This window comes from Rhopalosiphum maidis, chromosome 4 (genome assembly GCF_003676215.2).
Source record: "Rhopalosiphum maidis isolate BTI-1 chromosome 4, ASM367621v3, whole genome shotgun sequence".
Lineage (NCBI taxonomy): Eukaryota > Metazoa > Arthropoda > Insecta > Hemiptera > Aphididae > Rhopalosiphum > Rhopalosiphum maidis.
Genome location: NC_040880.1, coordinates 18,529,447 through 18,550,040, shown reverse-complemented (window position 1 = coordinate 18,550,040; position 20,594 = coordinate 18,529,447). Strand labels below are relative to the sequence as shown.

The 20,594-nt window shown below is 24.5% G+C and overlaps 1 protein-coding gene across 1 annotated transcript in view; it reads left to right on the top strand.

Annotated features, from left to right (window-relative positions):
* LOC113557188 (ras-related protein Rap-1b) overlaps positions 1–20,594 on the top strand; it is a 156,233-nt gene that overhangs the window by 56,854 nt on the left and 78,785 nt on the right. Inside the window, exon 2 of the mRNA XM_026962558.1 lies at positions 7,613–7,663. The gene's annotated coding sequence lies outside the window, so the exon portion shown is untranslated. The remainder of the gene's footprint in view (positions 1–7,612; positions 7,664–20,594) is intronic.

The window sequence follows — 20,594 nt, the reverse complement described above, 5'->3', positions numbered from 1 at the left end:
TTCGTATGGGTGTATTGCCTACGGAATAAACATTATGGAATAGTTGTACTTTATTATGAAAAATAAATTAAATAATTAAATATTAATATAAAATTTTCATTTGTGAAAAAAGATTATAATAGTGATGCATATGCAGCATATTAAAATTATCAAATGTATAAGATGTTCTAAAAATATCAAAATAGTTAATTCAATATTTTAAATGATTTTCAATCTATTCAATAAATCATATATTCATACTTTTACGAAAAATTTGATATAAAACATAATGCGTAGGTATATATTTTACAATATTTATAACGTATACAACATTACAGTTTACAGTTATATGAATAGAATGTATTGATATTTAATAATAATAATCCTTCACCCATCACAATAATTATTAATTTTGATAAAACATTGTTTACGTGCACGTATGGTCTACGCTTAATAAATGGTACACATTTTAATTTATATAAATGACTCACTAAAATCCATTCACGTGGATAACTTTAGATATCCCTTTAAAAAATGTATTTCAGACTTTTGTAAAACAATCTATTTCGAAGTTATCTTAGAGGACATAATAGGTAATGGTAAATGCGTTTTCCTCTTTCACAAATTACAAATATTATCGAATTTTGTACTAGAAACTTTAGTTATTACAATATATATATATATATATATCACAACTTAACTACTAATAAACTATTTATGTAAAATTTCTAATTTCAATTGTATTTGAACGTTGTGTTTAATTCCTAGTATTAGAACTACTATATAATTTGGAGATAAGCAATAACTTTGAGCCATAAACATGAGAATATTTCATGATAAATAACTAAATTATGTTTCTTAATGTAAAAACTTGACTTAAAACAATACATATTTGTAATAGTATATTGACAGCAATATACACAACTAAACTAGGCATATTAGATATTTTAAATGAAACAATTAAATATACAAAAATGAATGAATATGCAAAATATAACTTGGTATAAAAATTTTATTTGTAATATTATATTATACATGAATTTAAAATGGAACGATAATGTGGTGTAGCTTAGATGAAAAATATAATGAGGTCAAGTGAAAAATGTATATCATGTATTTATATCAAAGTATAAATTCTAGACGGCTTAAGTTAAAATCCATATATTATTAAATATCGATTGGCTTTCATGGAACGTGTCAATAGGCTTCGGTGTATATAATTTATAAAAATAAAAATATATTATTTTTAAAATACAAAGCCAAAGACAATTATATTTTATCTATATAAAATGTGTATACATTTAAATTCAACATTATATTTTATTTTAAGTATTTATATATTTATATATATATATTAATAATATAATAGGCATCGAAATAGAAATAATGAATTAACTATTAGTAGGTATATACTTTCAATATTTTTTTTATAGTGATTTCCTTAAAATAAAGTCTTGTTTTAATACATAAGTACATAAAAAATATTTTAATTTTTATACCAATTTTGAACTATTCTATATAATAACCCCTTTTTTTACGATAAACACTGCATGTTTTATCGTCAATTTATAGTAATTAGTAAAATTTATATAGCTGTTAAAATTATAGAGAAATAACATAATTCCTACACAAAATTGTTATATACAAGCAGGAATTTTCGTTCATAATTATGATTCAGTCATTTAGATGGATTGTGGTAATGATAAGGACCTGTGAAATACCACTGAAATATGTTTCTTGACATCATGATTGATAGAGTATTTTTTTCTGCTTGCGAGATTGTTCATGTGAAAACATGGTTTTCGAGTTTGAAATTCCCAGTTGGGTCATCGTAAATATCGCAATTCTAACTATATGCTATCTCTATAAGTAATATACCTTTGGGAATATTTTATCCAGTGATTTTGATATAAACATCTGGGAAGCGATAATTTATCTATTAAGAATATAGTCTATTTTTTTCGTTTTTGATTCAAACCTAAAGCATAATATAAATGATAAATACCATTACAGTTAATTATAATGTAACTAAAGTATGTTTACGATAATAATTTTATATTATAAAATATGTGAATTGGTTTTATGACGCAATTTCTTATAATAATAATTATTATATATATATATATTGTATGTACGTTATATTTTAATACTATTGTATAATATATATCATACATTCATATTTATTATAATATGATATCAAAAAAAATAATATAACAAAATATATAGTTTGTAAATTATAATAATAGTATAATAATGTTTCTTTAAGGGAAATAATAAATGTAAAATCATAATACAAATTTAAGTCAAATAGGTATTATGAACATCATTCAAGCTTTATTTTACGGTTACGAGTAATAGATATTTTATTATACGGCTGTCTAACAGACCATATAGTATAAAAGGTGATTTTACTTATTCGTGCAGATACGAAAGGTTAAGTTAGGCCAAACTTTCGAGTGAATAATAATTAATAATCTTGAGACGAACTATTTATTCTAGTTTATTAATTAAGTGCAGCGTATAAAAATTTATATTTTTAGAATTTTAATATGAAAATTATCAACAACAAAAATGATTTTCGAAAAATATTCTAGCCCGCGTGAATTTTAAACCATCAAAAGGTAAGGTTGAGGGATTTCTTATTGGTATGAGTATACCGAAAACAACCTTTCAAGAAATAAATATTGACATGTTCATTTTCGTCTGACCGTAGTGCAAGAAATCATTGTTATAATATATTAGAAATTTTAGCGGAAATCAAAAACTAGAAATATTTGAATAATTAGAATTTTATTTTAGGTACTTTGCGAGACTTATGCGAAAATTTCAACCATATAGCACAATCTTAGTATTTTTTTTAAAAAAAGATTATATCTTGACATTTTAGATTCTAAACGAGCATGATTATAATGATTTTATTATATATTTTTTATTTTTTAGTGTGTGTATAAGAGTACACGATAAGCTGTCGATGAAATGTTTCGATTTTAAACTCAGAACGGTTTTGAATAGAAAACCGGATCTATTTTGGGCTTTAGAGAAGTCAAAAATTAAAATTCTTTGTATTTTTAAAATTGAATATTGAAAGTTTAATACATAGCACCTCATAAATCGTTAATTTCTCAATAGAAAAATGTTGAAAATCTACAGTCATAATATATTTTTTTTATGCGTTTAAATTCGTACAATCAAAATGCACATTCAAAGAAAAATTAACCAATGTTCATATATGTTAATAGATCCTTTTAAAATATCTATATTTTGGGTTTGCTGTATTTGAAAAAGCTATGGATAAGATCACGATATTACTTCTCATAAATTATATTATTAACTTCTATGATATGCAAACTTTTAGAATCAAGTTACCACTACCGATCATTTTCTATGGAGTATATGATTTGGTTGACTTTCGTAACCAACTAATTGTATATTAGTGACATTGGCTCTCGGGGACTTTATTTGTATGTTTAACCGTCAGTGTACTATTAATGTTTAAGATAAATAAATATGTTGTAGGATTTTTTTTTTTTTATCATATTACTGACGTTGTATATACGATAAATATGTTGAATTTTAATAAGGGATTAAAAATCAATTTGAATTATAAATAAATAGTTATATCTACATATTGAAATCATACTTTGTTTCTAATATTTTATCTAATTTAATTTATATACATTTTTATGTATTGATAATTATGTGGCGTTCGATGTATAATATTATGTTTTTCTTTATACCATTTATACGTTAGTAGAACGTGCATTTATGTTGTATATATATATAGTATATATTTTGTTACATTCGTAAATAAATTGTATATTGTAGTCACGTGGCACCTTTGTTGTCGTATATATTTTTACAGTTATTAAAAACAACAAATTTAATTAAACCTTATTTTTTACACCCTAAAATATGTAAAAATTTTCACTACGCAAAATTAAATTCTCCTGATACAGTATGAGTATACTTTACGATGCGGTATGGTAAATAATAATGATTTGTACAATGTCCAGAAAAAAGCGTTCTTTGAAAATCACATATCTAAGCATTAACAATATATTATTTTACGTTAATTTTTAGTATTTTAATACCTAAAACTATTTTAAAAATAAAACCATCGTATGTAATATAACGAAAGTTATTGTTACTGTTATTATAATGATCTCAATGCTCTGGCAAAACAATATTATGGTAGTTATTTGAGTAAGCACCATCTCTGTACTCAACATATTTATTATACCGACCAAACTTCATCGTAGAATCCATATGTTGTTTACATTTATGTAAGTGATATTTGAACGAACAATAATAGTAATAATAATAATTATCTTACGAAATTCACTAAAAACATATCAAAATCACAGTCAACGTTATGAACGGTCATGGATCACAACAATATTATTATTTTTTTTTTTGTTACATTTATTTATAATAATGTTAATATGTATGTATGTAGCTGTTCAGTGTACATTGTTTGCAAGTGTCACGTTTTATTTGATGATTAATAACCAGTTGGTGGCTAATAATAATTTAAATGTAAATAAACTAAAGAAAGACTTAAGGGAAAACATTTCTTCATTAATTTAATGTTCCGTGAATTTTACATAATATTATGTCTGCGTCTATCGTCCCGTAAATAAGTTCATAATTCTACACTAGTGGAACTGACAAGTTCAACAGATCTCGCTGATTTTTAAACGAAAACCTACAGTTTGAATCGTCGTATATATATATATGTATAATATATTGATAGAACATAAAAAAATCGTGTAGCCTGGGGGAGGAGAGGGTGGAGTGTAAAATGAATATCATCCGTATTCAATGGAATATTCTTCATAATATTTCCTAGTGTGAATGTGTTAAATATTTTGAATTAAACAATTTTCAAGTTTTCCATAAATAATTGCTAGCACAAAGGCAACTGCTACAATTATTTTAAAAAAAATAATACTTACACAAATCCACTATACGGTATAGGGCAATACAATGTAATATTGAAGTGTAATATGAAGTGTAACAATATTTTTTCGAGTAAACCATTTTTATAAAATATTTCAAAAATAAGTAATTAAAAATATTAATCTGTCTAATAATTGTATCTACTCGAATTCCGCGTTGATGTAATTTATGTAAAACATAAGAACGATTTTCGAAAGAATTTCGATAGCATGTTATCGTATAGTATGAATAATCACAATGAATATACAGATATACCTCGAGGCGTTATTACTTAGATATTATTCGTTTAAGCCAATCGTTGTAGTAATAGAAAATTCAACGGTATTGATATGGAAATTGCAATTTTGGATTTTTTTCCTTTAGCTTTCATAATATACGATATATACACGCATTGAACAGTGTCAAAGCGATGAGTTTCGAGAATCACGCAAATGCAACGTCATAAAAATTATCAGATAATAAACCATTTTTTAAACTCTACGAAAAATTAGACGAAAACGCTTGTTTACCGGCAAAAATTCACATTTTGGACTGAAAAAGTTACAACTCATTAATATTAGAAACTTTTTGTTAAAACTATTTGTATACAGAAAGTTCAATTTTTAAACCTCTCAAATGCATTAAAAAACTTTTTTCATACAAATTTTGTTCTGAATAAGTTTAAGCAAATATAACGACTCATAAAATATTTACTTGACTATTTCAATTAAATTAACGTAATACATAATATTTAGTGAGTTTATAAAAAATATATTTTTATATTATTATAATTATAATACTATAATATTACAATATTACATAATCTTCTATAATACATTTTTCTTTTCTACTTCTACAGAATCAACTGTATTTATATAAACTACTTTTAGTATAAGTTTAACTTATAGTCAAATAAATCTTAAATTATTTCTCTTACCTAAGTCACGAGTAATAATAAAAAGAATATGAAATAGAATCAGTTACAGTGAGTTCCGCTTAATGTGATCGCATTGGTTTTTAATTCTATTAACCGGTTGATTTCATAAAACATATTTCTTTATTGATGAGTTTACATTTATATATATATATATATATATATATATATGTTTAAAATTAAATTAAAATAAAGTAAAGAAACTATCTATTTTTGATTGTACTTGAGAATCTAATGAATCTATTAATTTTACTTTCATATCAACCTTAAATTAAAATCCATATTCAATTAATAATATATATATATATATATATATATATATATATATAGGTAAATTAAATTAATAATAATGTACCAATAATAAAGTAATAATAAAATACAATATACATTTTGAAACAACTGAAAAGTATCGTTATCGCTATATTTTTGAATAGTTCCTTTTACATTTTTCAACACAATTCTTTTTTATTTTTAGTGAAAGTTTGAAATACCATTAAAACGATAAGAATGTTCTTAAAAACGATTCCATTATCCAGCACATGGTGATTCTAATAAAAGGTTAAAATTTAGCATTAGTAACATGAGATCTGGTTTGGTCAATTTTGATTCCAATACACGGTTGATTCTATAAACCAGTTATCACATCAAGCGAAACTCACTGTATTATTATTTTAGTGCCTTTTTAGTAATTTGTTTTTGTATAATTTTAAATTTGAACCTAAATCATGCAATAAAAAAAAAAATATATGTATATTACAAAATATATTTTACTTTATATGGCTTTACATGCCTACTAGATCTAAGCCGTTTGTCAATAACTAATTATTTGTATATTGTTTTTGTCGTCCGTAAAATCAGCGATTTTTCAAATCCATTTATGTTTAATCCTAAAAAAAAAATAATTGACGATACTTAAAAGTATGGAAATTTTTAAAATACGAAAAATTACCTAAGTTTCGATTCATCTTCACTGAATAGGTCGTGTATATTTTGAGTCAAATTATTAGAATATAAGTTTTTGTTTTTCCTATCTTAGTATTATCAATTATCATCTCCGATTACTATTTAAATGCTGTTACCAAGTGCAATGCAGTTTTGGTAATTTCTCCATAAATTTTCTTCATTATCTCTAATAGTACTTAGGTAAATTATTTTTCATTCGATTTACAATATTTGTATATTACAAATTCCGTACCAAAGTGGACTGCTTTCATTTTCATTGTAATAAACTATTAACTCTGAAATTATTATTTGTCCTCAGTACAACCATCTTATTACTAGCTACGCTGTTATCGTATATATTATTGATATTTTATTTTGCTTAAAATTCAATATCGTATAATGATTTTCCATAGTTTCCCTTCAGTTATATTTGAAGTGTGCATAATAAGCATAGTACTGCTCGAGACATGCACAAATTATATTGAGTACATTCAATATTTTACGATTGAAAAACATTTCTAGTTTTATATTTATTGACTAAAAATGTGTAAAAGTTGTTTCCAATTACACAACTTGTGATATGCATTCTAGGTTTAAACCTGATTTGAATTTATACATATTATAGAGAGTATTCTCTCAATTAATCACTACCTTAATTTGGTACTGATGTTTCATTAAATTTAATATATATTTATCTTATATGTAAGGCATATATAACGTGTAAAATATTGGTTGAAAGTCTTGTATCTATTTATCCATTTATATTTATTACATATAACTACAATAAATTGATCTAACGTTATGTATTTATATTTCCAGCTGAACTTACTGCTTGGTGTCAAAATATACCTGTGTTCCATCGATCAAGGGGTAAGTCTTAATATTTTACGTGTACATTTTAAATATTTCAATTCAAACATAATATAATGCGATGTAATGTTACGTTATAATTTGGTATAAAAATAAATCATAATTTCTCATGTCATAAATGTTGAAAAAATTCAAACTCTAAGACAGTGTTCTTATGTATTGGACATAAATTAAATTTTCGAAGACTTCATTCATGACGAGAGAATATGCCACGTTTGTGGCTTTTAACGTGTTTATGGCATACACGTCGAATCGTATTTAATTTACACCACTGTTAGCAGATTTGACGGGTACCTTGACTCAGGAAAAATAGCACACACACACACATATATATATATATATTATTCGAATACCAAGTAATTTTCTGATATATGTCATGTACCGATAGCGAATAAACCTGTAACAAAAACTTTGTTTGGTTACACTTCAAATAAATTCAATGTACAGTGAAAACCTTATAACATATTAGATTTTAAATATGTGAAATCAGTGAAACGATAATTTATCACTCTCATTTCATACTATTGGGTAATGCCATATATTCATATGATAATAATGCATATTTATATTAATTTATTGTTTTGATGGCTTAAATTGTTTGTGTTTGGATGAAGTCAAAATTGGTTTTTGTATTTTTAGTAGTACGCATATATATATGTATAAATATAAATTTAAAATGTCATTCAATCTCTAACGGCACAGCACAATAGCATTCTTAATATTTGTGTTTTTACTTGTTAATTTCTTCAATAATTCCGACGTAGGTATTGTGTACAAAACTATATCATCGCCGTGTACCTATTGCGGTTTAATAAACACTTGATGGCATTTCCGCTTTACTTAGCGTCATCGGGAAACATAATCGCCGGCTCGGTGGAGGACGGATAGTCATAATGGTTTTTCCCCCTACTCTCCGTAATCTGCAACTGCCCGTTCTTTTGGTTTTTACGCCTAATGGTTTTCAGACGTCTACAACACCCTCCGTCACATCCCTCCAGAAACCATCGTCAGCTGTTCCATTTATATCCATTCCACGCGTCCCTCCCGGTGGTAGATAGGTACTTACTAATATTCACCGTGCGTGCGTTATTGAAAGCTATTAATTTGACGGCCAATAATTTGCTTGTCACGCGATCGGAAATATGAATAATATTCCTGAAAGAAGAAATGATATTTATTTAACGGCGTTTTGTTATGATAAATTTATTGACGTACGGCTGCCTATCGAAATAATATTTCTGCATATTATATTATATTCTTCCAGTATAATTATTGTTTTTTTTTTCAACCATATCGTACGTAGTAGATATATAAATATACCATAATATATTTTATATTTTCTGACAAAATTGGCATTTAATTTTATAATATCCAATAACCGTAAATCAAAAATTATTCTGAATTCAGATGCGTACACTTATGCCGCCGGCGAAGATTTCTTGAATATTTTTATCATTATTGCCATTATACATTGACGAATTTCAGCTGGTACAATATATAAATTATCTACTCGATTAAAAGTAATTCCGTATAGGAAAAATTTAAAAAACTCAAATCACATTAATTAATAGTATTTTTGTAATCTTATCTTTATTTTACATTGGGTACGATCTAAAAATGATACAATTCGTATTGATATTTTATGAAACAGAGAATTTTGATATTTTGAATAACCTATGCAAATAACATACTTATCATATAAACTACATTTTTTAATACCTTGTTATGTACAAATTTCTTGTATAAAATGTTTGATGTAGATGACTATTAAAAATTAAACTCAACTTGGTTACATTCCTAAACCGCTTTTAGATGAAACAGAATGATAACATCAAAGTAATATTTGTAAAAAATTTTTTACTTGTTATCCATTTATAACTTAATTGAAATTAAATCTCTTCAAATAGAAATCTATTTTAAACTCTTCTGTAGGGACAGTTGTATAACATATAATGATTTAGGTCAAAATAAATGAATTCAAGAGTAATACCGCATGAAAATAAAATCAAGTTAGTACCTAAGTACCTACTAACATAAAAATATAAAATGACTAATGATACAGTGAGTTTGAATAAATTTAACTCGCGGTTTATAAATTGTAACTCTTAGAATAATATTATTACCTAACTTTTCATAAAAAATACACAAATCTACAAAGTATTGTTTGAATTTATTAGTTCTCAAATTTTCATCATTTTGGCGTTAATAAACACGCTCATTTGCTTTTGTCAACTGAAGAGTGTAATATCAAAAGGAGGGATTTTTTACGTTTACATGCATTTCAGTAGTTATTTTTTTTTTTTTTTTTTGTCTATTGTCTGTTAATTATTTTCCAAGAAATAATGAAGACTAACACAAAGGTTTTATGAAAGAGAAAACGCCATTTCATTAATGAACCAAAAAATAATTATTATTTAGGAACGGCGTTGTAATAATACACAATTGATATACCTACCAGTAAAACATTCTTTAAACCATTATTATATAACTATATTATCATTAGTGAATCTAAGATAAAATAGATGGTGATACACATGTATTAATAATATAATACATTGTTTAATAAATAATCACAATTACAATTACAATTCAAATTTCAAATATATTAATAATTACAATTTTTTAAAACTAAATAATCGTTAAGAATTAAACAAATAACAAATTGATCATAAAATAGTTGAAAATCAATTATCAAGAAAAAAAAAACAATTGATTAGAAATAATGGAAAAATGAAATCACAAGGTAGCTTTGTTTAATAATAATAAAAAAAAATGCAGTAAAGTAATTATTATAATGTGAAATTTAAATTATAAAAATTACAAAAATATTTAAAATAAATAGTCTATATGGTAGAAAAATAGTTGTAATAAATATTTTTTCTTTTAAAAAGTTTGAAAAGAAGATAAGTTTATATAAAATAAAATATAAAACTAATGAAAAAATAATGAGATTAGAATTTTTCTACGGACATAATTATAGGTACCTAAAGGCTAAAAGACTAAAAATACTTAATTTAAAACACAAATTGGCAACAATATTATTTTTTGTTATTTAAGTATATTAAAATAAAAAATTAAATAATATACAACATTAAATTCGTAAATAATTATTGAGTAATATTTTTTTATTTTTTATTTTTTTGTAATCTTATAGAATAACCTATTCAACATATTACTCATACATACACCTCACAAATATACGCAATTAACTTTTTAATAATATTAAATACTATGATGAATTATTGTCATCAAATAAAATATTATTGCACATCATTAATAAATAGGTGTTTTACATAATACGATAAAAATAGCAAAAACGAATTCCTATACAAAAAGTAAAATAAAAACACAAAAACTATAGATACACAAGAAACTTATACAGAATAACTGATAGTCTTATTGTGCAAGTCCTAATTTTAATTTAATGACTAAAACCAGCCAATTCTAAATAACTGTTAATTAAATCACGATTTATTTAACTAGTTAAATCGGTACATGTCTGAGTTTATTCGTCAAAATCTGAAACACGAACCTATTTTCAAATAAGCGTTTATTTTTCTAAAATTAACCTAACCAAACCTAATCACTAAAACATTTTTTCAAACAATTTTATAGGAATAGAAATATTTTTTCTGAGGAAATTAAAAAAAAAAAAAATCATTTATCAATAACTCATACTAACAAGTGTCAATTAGTGTTTATCCTTGGACGGTTTCTTTGGTTAAGCAAAAAAGAATCGGCCCCAAGCGGCCAAGCAGAAGCCAATAATATACTATATAGCCGCTTACATCCGTTTCACAGATTTAACGGTTAACAGTGTAGAAAGTTTATAAAGAATTACGTTATCAAATTGGGCGGACGCCCTTTTTTTACAGTACAGTCAGCCTCGTGTGTTATATTATTGTATATATTGCCGACCACTGACCCTTTCATGGCAATCTGGAATAATGGATTTGTCGGGTTGGTGGATTGTCCAGATATATTGTGCCGTGATACGTTTATACGTACCTATTCTAATATGGATGAAATGAAGTGAGCAAATAATAGACCGTTAAGCGTATCGTACTGTCCACGGTGCAGGGTATATATATATATATATATATAGTATATTATGTATTTTCAATAACGATGTATATAAACATTTACGACTGGGTATGTGATACGTTATACGATGCGTACAAAAAAAGGTACCTATTGCATAGTATAAAATGCCTTTTACAAAACTCCTATAATACTGATACATTCGTCCCGTTATTGTCATTAGACTTACGTTCTTATAAAATACATATTTTATCGGTGCTTTACAATACAAGATTTGAATTTAAAACGAAATATTTTTTTTCGTTTAACATTTAAATACATTATATAAGTATATATAACCACCGGCAATGTTGAAAAGTGTAGAGGAAATGACCAAGAGGTTCGAATAACAGCTATAGTCTTTAAATTACTACATATTATTGTAAACACCAAATGCCTACATATTTTCTTCGAAAACCCGCGCAAAGTACCGACTTACTGTTGAACTTAAATATTTTTATCAAGAAAATATAACGATATATTAAGTATATCAACATTAACGACTGTACATGTAGTACATTATATTACGATGCAAACACAAAACCTACTTACGTTTATCATAAAACGACTTTTGCAAACGTTCTACTACTGATAGATTTATCCCGTTATTGTTATTATGGATTGTCATTTGTTATTGTAAAATACAGATTTTATTGGTGCCTTTTAATATAAGAATTGTTTTTAAAATGGAATATATATTGTTGTAATCAAAATATTCAGTAGTATGATGTTAAAATAATGTATATTATACTAATATAAGACTATACTTAATGTCTGTATCACACGTATCTAATATAGTACATTTTTCGATTTATATTATTGTTTGTTTTTTGAAGCATGATTAACACGCCTCTATTAAAAATATATCATAAAATATATTCTTAAAAACAGCGTTTTTACAAATGATGTCGAAGACGGTTTACTGCTAATTGAATGCATCGATGCTATTTAGAATCCATTATGCCATAAATTGCAATTAGTAAATTTCCGCGAAACAAACTGTGGTGTATTATCAGTTTTCGTGTATTGATCCTATTCCAATTTTAATTTAAGTATTTGTCTTGAAGAATAATTTTTTTCTTTCAATATTTAAATTTATATAACCATCACCAATGTAGGGAAATGTAGCAGGATCCAATAATATAATATAATAACCACAATCTTCATAAATATTATTATTTAAGTACATCGAAAATGCATAGATATGTTTTAGAAGACTCATAGACAATTATTATATAGGTTTAACTTGAATCTACACACGTATTAATAGAATATAACAAATGACAGTAATACAAAAGTACTAAATAACAGACAATTCAATATCGTCCGTTAAAAAAATACATCATCTCTAGATTGCTTAAAAACGTTTCAAGAATATATTCGCATAAACTATAGTTTAACAATAAATTTATTACCTATAATAAATTAGTCCTGTTACATTTAATTTATTAAGTGATATTATGATATTAAATATTTAAACGAAATGTAATATATTATAACACGTTGATGTTCAACAAACTTTTTTAAAAATTAAAAAGAAATATATTTAAAATGTGAAAAATATAGGTTAGTAAAAAGTGTCAATTTAAACTTTGTCCTTAAGTTGGAAAAAAAATTAGTTGTCATCATATTGTTTTATATTTTATAGTTTTTATATTATATCATACAACAGTATTTTGATATTTATACATAAAAACATTACGTGCAAAAGTGTACAAAGACCTTAGACAGTCAACGTAATATTTTTTTTTATGCGAAGTTTGACAAAACTAATGAATTTACAATACTAAATTTAAAATAGCGTTGAAATAATGAAATAGCCGATGACGATTAAGTCACACGAAATTACCTTAAGACTATGACATACTTCTTGATAGGTATAGTTGATGTGTTTTTATTTTTTTGTAATGACATTTTATACTAAATTTTATAAGTTACTTAGATTTTTTATGAACCCAATAATTGAAAGTAATTTTATCATTTTAAAATATAATCTCTATTTGTTACTTCTAACTTCACACTCATTTTTAAAGTATTTAAATTTGTTTTTTTTTTTTAAAAACATAGCTATATATTATTGAAATCTTTATTTCTAACTGAATTTACGGTGTATTTAGATAAATGATCATAATATGAAAAATACCAAGTTAGATTTTATTTGTTTTATTTTAATAATAATTATATATTTTAGTATTTAAATGACAACTTTTATGGAAATTAAAGTAAAATGATAACTTTATGTATAATATATACATTATACGTGTTATTTTAGTCTTCAAAGATAAATTATAACTATATATTTATTCATATTTTTTATATTCTTAATTATTATTTCATTGTATATCAATAGAAAAATGTTCTTGTAGTCAATTTTCTTTTAACTGTTAAGTGTATTTTCAAAGTCTTATTTTTCTTATACAGAGTAGAATAATTCAACAAATCAATCTTTTGAAGCAAAATCTCGTGTAAAAAAAAAGAAATATGTTGTCTGTGGTAAAACAAATCGCTGTGTTTCAATGTAAGCAATTTTATTTTTTATTTACAAAATGTTTCTCATAAATTTAATTCATAACAATTGTAATATTTAAAAATTATTATACACATAGACCGTTAAGTAAGATTGATTCAGAAAAATAACAATATTACTTTAACGTTATATAGTAAATTGTTTATTGTTTAAACAGCTGTGCGCTTGAAAGTAAATTCTATCCTGTGCAACACACTCTTGTAGTCTGAATTTATCTTTTGTTGTAATGAATAATGTTTCTTTAAACTCCATTGTCTTATTCAAACGCGATCACGTATCATGCAGTACTATGTTGCCACTAGATATGGTTTAAACTGTACATAGATTTTAGATTCTCGGGAGAGCAATTGAATTGTTACTCAAGTGCCGACATGAGTTGTTCTTTAATTAATAACACTTTATATCTTAACCCGAGAATGTTCATATTTTAAATTATAGTTAATATGGCTTATAAACTTATAGAATACCATAAAGTTTATAGCATAATGTCAAGTATAAAAATGTACCCAGTTCCTTATAAAGTTAAATATTATTATAGAATAATATAAATACTACATGAGTACATGTATAATATACAAACACCATTTACAATTTATTATTGTAACCATGTGATACGATAAATTGTATTAAAATTAATTAACTAAATTAAATTCAATAGTACGATTGTTCATTAAAAAAATGTTATAATGTTTTTAAGCAAATTTAAAAACTGTAATTTTGTAGGATATTTTTGTTTATAATGTATTAGTGTATTACAATAATTTTATTCATCAAGTTTTTTTCAAATAAAAGATTTATTTTTATTTTTAACCCAAAGTATGATTATTTATCTGGTAATGAGTTAGCAAGAATTATTTGCCAAATTTAATGAAGTACTAATACATCATATACCTAGTTTTTTAAATTAAAATTACCATTACGCGTAGGTAATAATATATTCAACAATTTGAACGATTGAAAATAATATGACACATAAAATAAATATTGGTCTCAAAATATTATAGAGTATTTTTTTTCTTGTTAGTAATATTCATTTTTTTTTATATCTACTCGCATAATATAAAGAATAAAGATTGCATTTCTATGGACGAATTATTGTGTTTAATGAACATAGAGCACGTAAATACTTTACGCACATGCGTAAATATATAATAATACTTCGATTTCATGTGGCATAAAGCACTCATGTGCTACATTCCGAAATATGGAGTATTGTATTCTTTCATAACAAATTCAGAACAATTCAGCATTTAACTGGAGGGTATTATATGATGTATGATAATATGTACGAATGGCGTAAGTATAATATGTATGTTTTTTTAATTTTTAGATCGTTTTGTATTTTCGCTTGTTTGAAATGACAATATAAAAATATAATAATAATATACTTAAAAAACTTACACAGATTTACGGAATGTGAAATAAAAATTAAATTGAAAAAATAAGTACTTCCTGCATTTTTTTTTGCTCGTTGGACATGGAGCTCACCGATGGAAATGTGCATGACAAGGTGGTGGAAAATCATGTGTGACCAAACATGGGGCGTGCACAAGTGTATTAGATAGAATACGAGAAAACGAGATGCGAAAGATAATGCTTGTAGATGAAAAACGGTGAACAGGTGTTCGCGGGAAACATAATATACAAAACAGAAAAGAGTTTTCATTACATTCCAAACGAATTATAACTACATGCGGGCAATAAATTCTTTGAGCTTCTTTAATCCCCAAGCACGCACATGATTTTTATACTATATATTTGTTTTCTTGGAAACCAACTAAAAACCCCGAAACGACCAACACACTAAGTCGTATATTATATTTTAAGCAATTATGAAGATGATAAATTATGACAATTTTATCAACTGTGTAAAATAAAAGGGAGTAGAATACCTATTTTATATATTCATTATTTTTATTTATATTTTAAATGTTGAAAGTTGTAATAGTATACCATTTACTTGACACGCCTAGAAAAAAAACGTTCTAGCGTGTGCTTTATTTCAGGTCAAAATTATTGTCATGCATTAAGAATATTATTACTTATCGACACGTTTTTGATAAATTTATGATGCTCAGTCATGTTATACATGTATTATTTCTTAAAACTAATAATATTATGTGTGTTTTTAGTTTTAACTGTCCCACATAACGCTTTTATATTTTCCCTTTGTAAGTTTAGCACTTGAAAATAGAGAATATGACGACCTACTGTTGTTTGTGCATGTTGATAAATTATTATGTAGTAATAGTAAATAGTACCTAAATATTTTACGACCCATGAATCTGTATCAATGTGTTTTAAACAAATAGTAGTTATTTGAAATACAATTTCTCAAATTAAAAATAAAATATTTTCGAGTAACATAATCATCACGGTTAAAATATTTAATTTATTTTTTTAATTTCAAAAAATAAAAATACTTAATCTTTCTTTAAAAGAAATTCAGTAGATCAGAGATTCCCGGCTGCGGCTCATTTGTGGTCTTCGGGCAGCGTGGGACTAGGCCGTGGACTATTATATAATATTAACTTTACTAATGTATAAATTTAAAAAAATATATTATTATATATTTTTATAATATACCTAATAATATTTATGTTTATAATAATATTTAATCAATAACTACTAAAATGGACTACACAGTTATTTTAAAAAAATAACTATAGAAAAATGCTGAATGTTGAGTCATTTAAGGCTAAATTTAAAAATGTTTTTGTTGATATGTGTCTTTCATTCTAAACATCTATATTAATTCAAGTTAAAATCAAAATAATTTAAAAATATATTTTATTGATATTTTGTCCTACCTTTATAACTATTTAATGTTATTTAACTGTAAGTTATTGTATAGCAATCATTCATAGAAATTATTTAAGATTAATGGTCTCAAAATGTTTTGATTAGTTATAAAATCTATATCATTAAATAATTAATAATTAGTTAATAAAGTCAATATACTTTTTATGAAGAAAATAATTTGATTCAATTTACTGTTATATAGGATACTAGAGAATTTAATAGTTCGGTTTTAAGCAAACCATGTAATTCTGTATGCATTTTATTATTTTACCTTCCAATATTTTTAAACTTTTAGTAGACAACTTTAATATAATTGTATCAAATACCAATGCGTGTAGGAATGTTATGGAATTATGTATAATTATTTAAATTAGAGGGTATAAATATTAAAATACTATTTTTAAGAAATAATATACGATTCTAAACAATTCAAACAATGTTTACTTAATATTATATTATATTATTTTATATTGGCAAAAAAAAAAAAGTATTAAGTTTTCAGATGCGCACAAAAATATAGGGACCACGATAAAGTTATTTTACTTTGAGCTAATATGAATTCGGCAATAAATGTAACAAATACATCCACTAAAATCCTTAACTGTATACATACATTATACATTACCATACCATTAGTATTGATAAATATCAATACAGCTATTATTATTATTATTATTTTTTTTTTAATTTCTATTTGCGTATATAGTGTAATTGAAAAAATAACGTTCACATATTAACGTTATTTTGGTTGTAAATTTAACAAAATAATATAATATCGTGATTTTGGAAACCGACTTAATATTAGAACTTGGACGAGAAACGCGCAATAAATTAGTTTATAGATCTATGGTTTCATTTTCACCAAAAAAGATTATCTGTTAATAACAATACTTAATGGTATCTTTATCATAAAAAATTCAATTTAAAATAAAACAAAATATATAGGCGCTAATAATGCTATACAAGCATAAATTGCCTAACTATGTATGAACGTGTACATGCGATTCGAATTTGATCAGCTCTGCATCATATTAAACTACATTAAATATTAAAAAATTGTTATAGACAACAACCACTAGACGTTTTATAAAAATTCATTTTAACCCAAAACAGTTTTTAAAAATTAAAGATTTGTCCAGTTCTTTCAAAATCAATTTAATGCAAATAATTTTTATTGAAATATTTTTTACTTAATTTGTTCAAATTCGTACATTCACTCATGCAATCAAAAATAGTATTTCTTTCAATATAAATTATCACTAATATAAGCATTAAACTTACTATTAATTATTATTATTATTATTATTATGAAACAACTAACTTACGAATAATAATGAAATAAATACTGATAATTAGTATAAATAAACTCATAATATGTACAATGCACAATATTATAGCAGTCATTTTATGTAAAAAAAATCTTTGAAAATAGTTTGTTAACTCTTATGAAGTTTATAATATTATGTGATAACTGATAAGTAATTTTTCTACATTTAGCGAACCAAACTATTACCTAGACATATGTAATAGGTATTAATCAAAAGAATTGTTTTTTTATTTAAACTGTTATATAATTAGTTTTGTCATTTAGGATATAGTTCTATAAGTAAAAAAATAGAAAAAATCTAGTAATAATAATATATAAGTAAATAATAATAAGTTGGTTAATTAGGTATATTATGTTATAAAGCCTGTATGGTAAAATAAATGGGAAGTACAATATTAATTTATTGATTAATATATGTCGGATATCGAAGGGGGTTTGAAGATTTAAAAAGGGACAATAAGCTAGCGTGGTGTAATGAAATTGTAGCGCAGTTGAATGTGAGATAGGTAATATCGCAAACCATTGGTTTATCGTGGAGAGCGCAGAGGGGTTTCATTAAAAGTTAAATGAATGGGAGGGAAATAAACTGTTGTCAACTCGGAAATTCTAAGAAGTTTTTATTTAATATTATAAAAATTAATTGATGACTATTGACTACTCTATCTATGTTTTGCATACATCTGATGATATTATGATACATAATTTAGTATTATAATATAATAGATACTTTAATAGATTTACATTTATTATATTATAATATTTTTGTTTAAATTATTATTATTTATAATTATATTATTATACTTTGTATAGGTAGTAGATTTGGACGTTGTGCCAATTTCATGTGGATATCAAAGAGAGTTTATGAGAATAGTATAAATGTATAATATATATAGTATACTTTCATCAATAATATTAGGCTCAATTTAATAATTGTGGAGTTATTAGGTTTGAAAAACGAGTGTAGAAGACAAACTTACTAGAAGACAATTAAGTCATGCAACGAGCGAATTCTGTCCTAATCTTATATTTCGTGTATAATTAAATTTGAGTCCGGGTAAAGTGGCCCAAAATAAACAAAGACCAATTATATTTACTTTAGTACGGTTAATTGTCAATGCTCATTGCAATCGGTATCGATTATGTGGATTTTTAACGAATATTATTTATGATCGATACTTCAAACTATTATTACGTGTTTATTAATACGAATTGTCTATTTTAAAACACTATTAGGTACTTATTATAATATTTTATAGCGTATTCTTACTAAAAATTATAACCATTTTTGTTTTTAATCTTGTGTGGCAACTCTTGATTGAATACTACGATAAATACCTACAAAATAACTTAACTATATCGCGAAATTATGCGTACATAAAATAACCACAATGATTATTGTTCATTACACGTGAAGAGGTTAGCAAACATTTCATCAAAGGTTTAGTGTTTTATTAATAATAACATTTTCCAAATAAACCATGATTTAGTTTATGCATCACGAATAACTCATTTATGGCGAGTAAATGAAAATACCAATAACTTTATATGATTTGCTTAACAAAATTGTGGACATTATAATGATAAAGCTATAAAAAAATATAAAATGTATAATATTGTAAACAATAGTCACGCGTACAACAAAAGTAAATCAATAAGTCAAGCTAAAAAAAAGCTCAAGAAACCTGCAACACATAATAAGTCAATATTATTTATCCTATAAATATTATAGTCCATTCGTTCATTATACAAAGCGGTAGACTGCAAAATTGTTTTCAACATTGTTTTCCTCCCATCACCAAAACATTGTATGCTAATTTTTGACAAATTATTATTACATTAGAGAACCAAAATTATTATAATCTATATTTTTTAGTAGATATAAAGTACGTATAGTTTATTTATATCTAAATTTTAAAATGTTAAAACAAAACTGTTTTCGGGATTCTTTAAAATTTTAGAAAACCAATTATAAAAATAACTTATATAAATATTTTAAAATTTGAATACCTAATTAATTTTCATTAAGTTGAATTCAAACGGTTGTTTAAGTTTTGAGACTTGAGCAAAATGTGGGTAGATTAAAAGTACGTATATTATATTACTATATTAGTTATATTAGTTAGTGGGCGGGTATAAAAGATAAAAAAAACACGATGACACTCTTTGTATAATATTTAGAATAAAATATATAATAT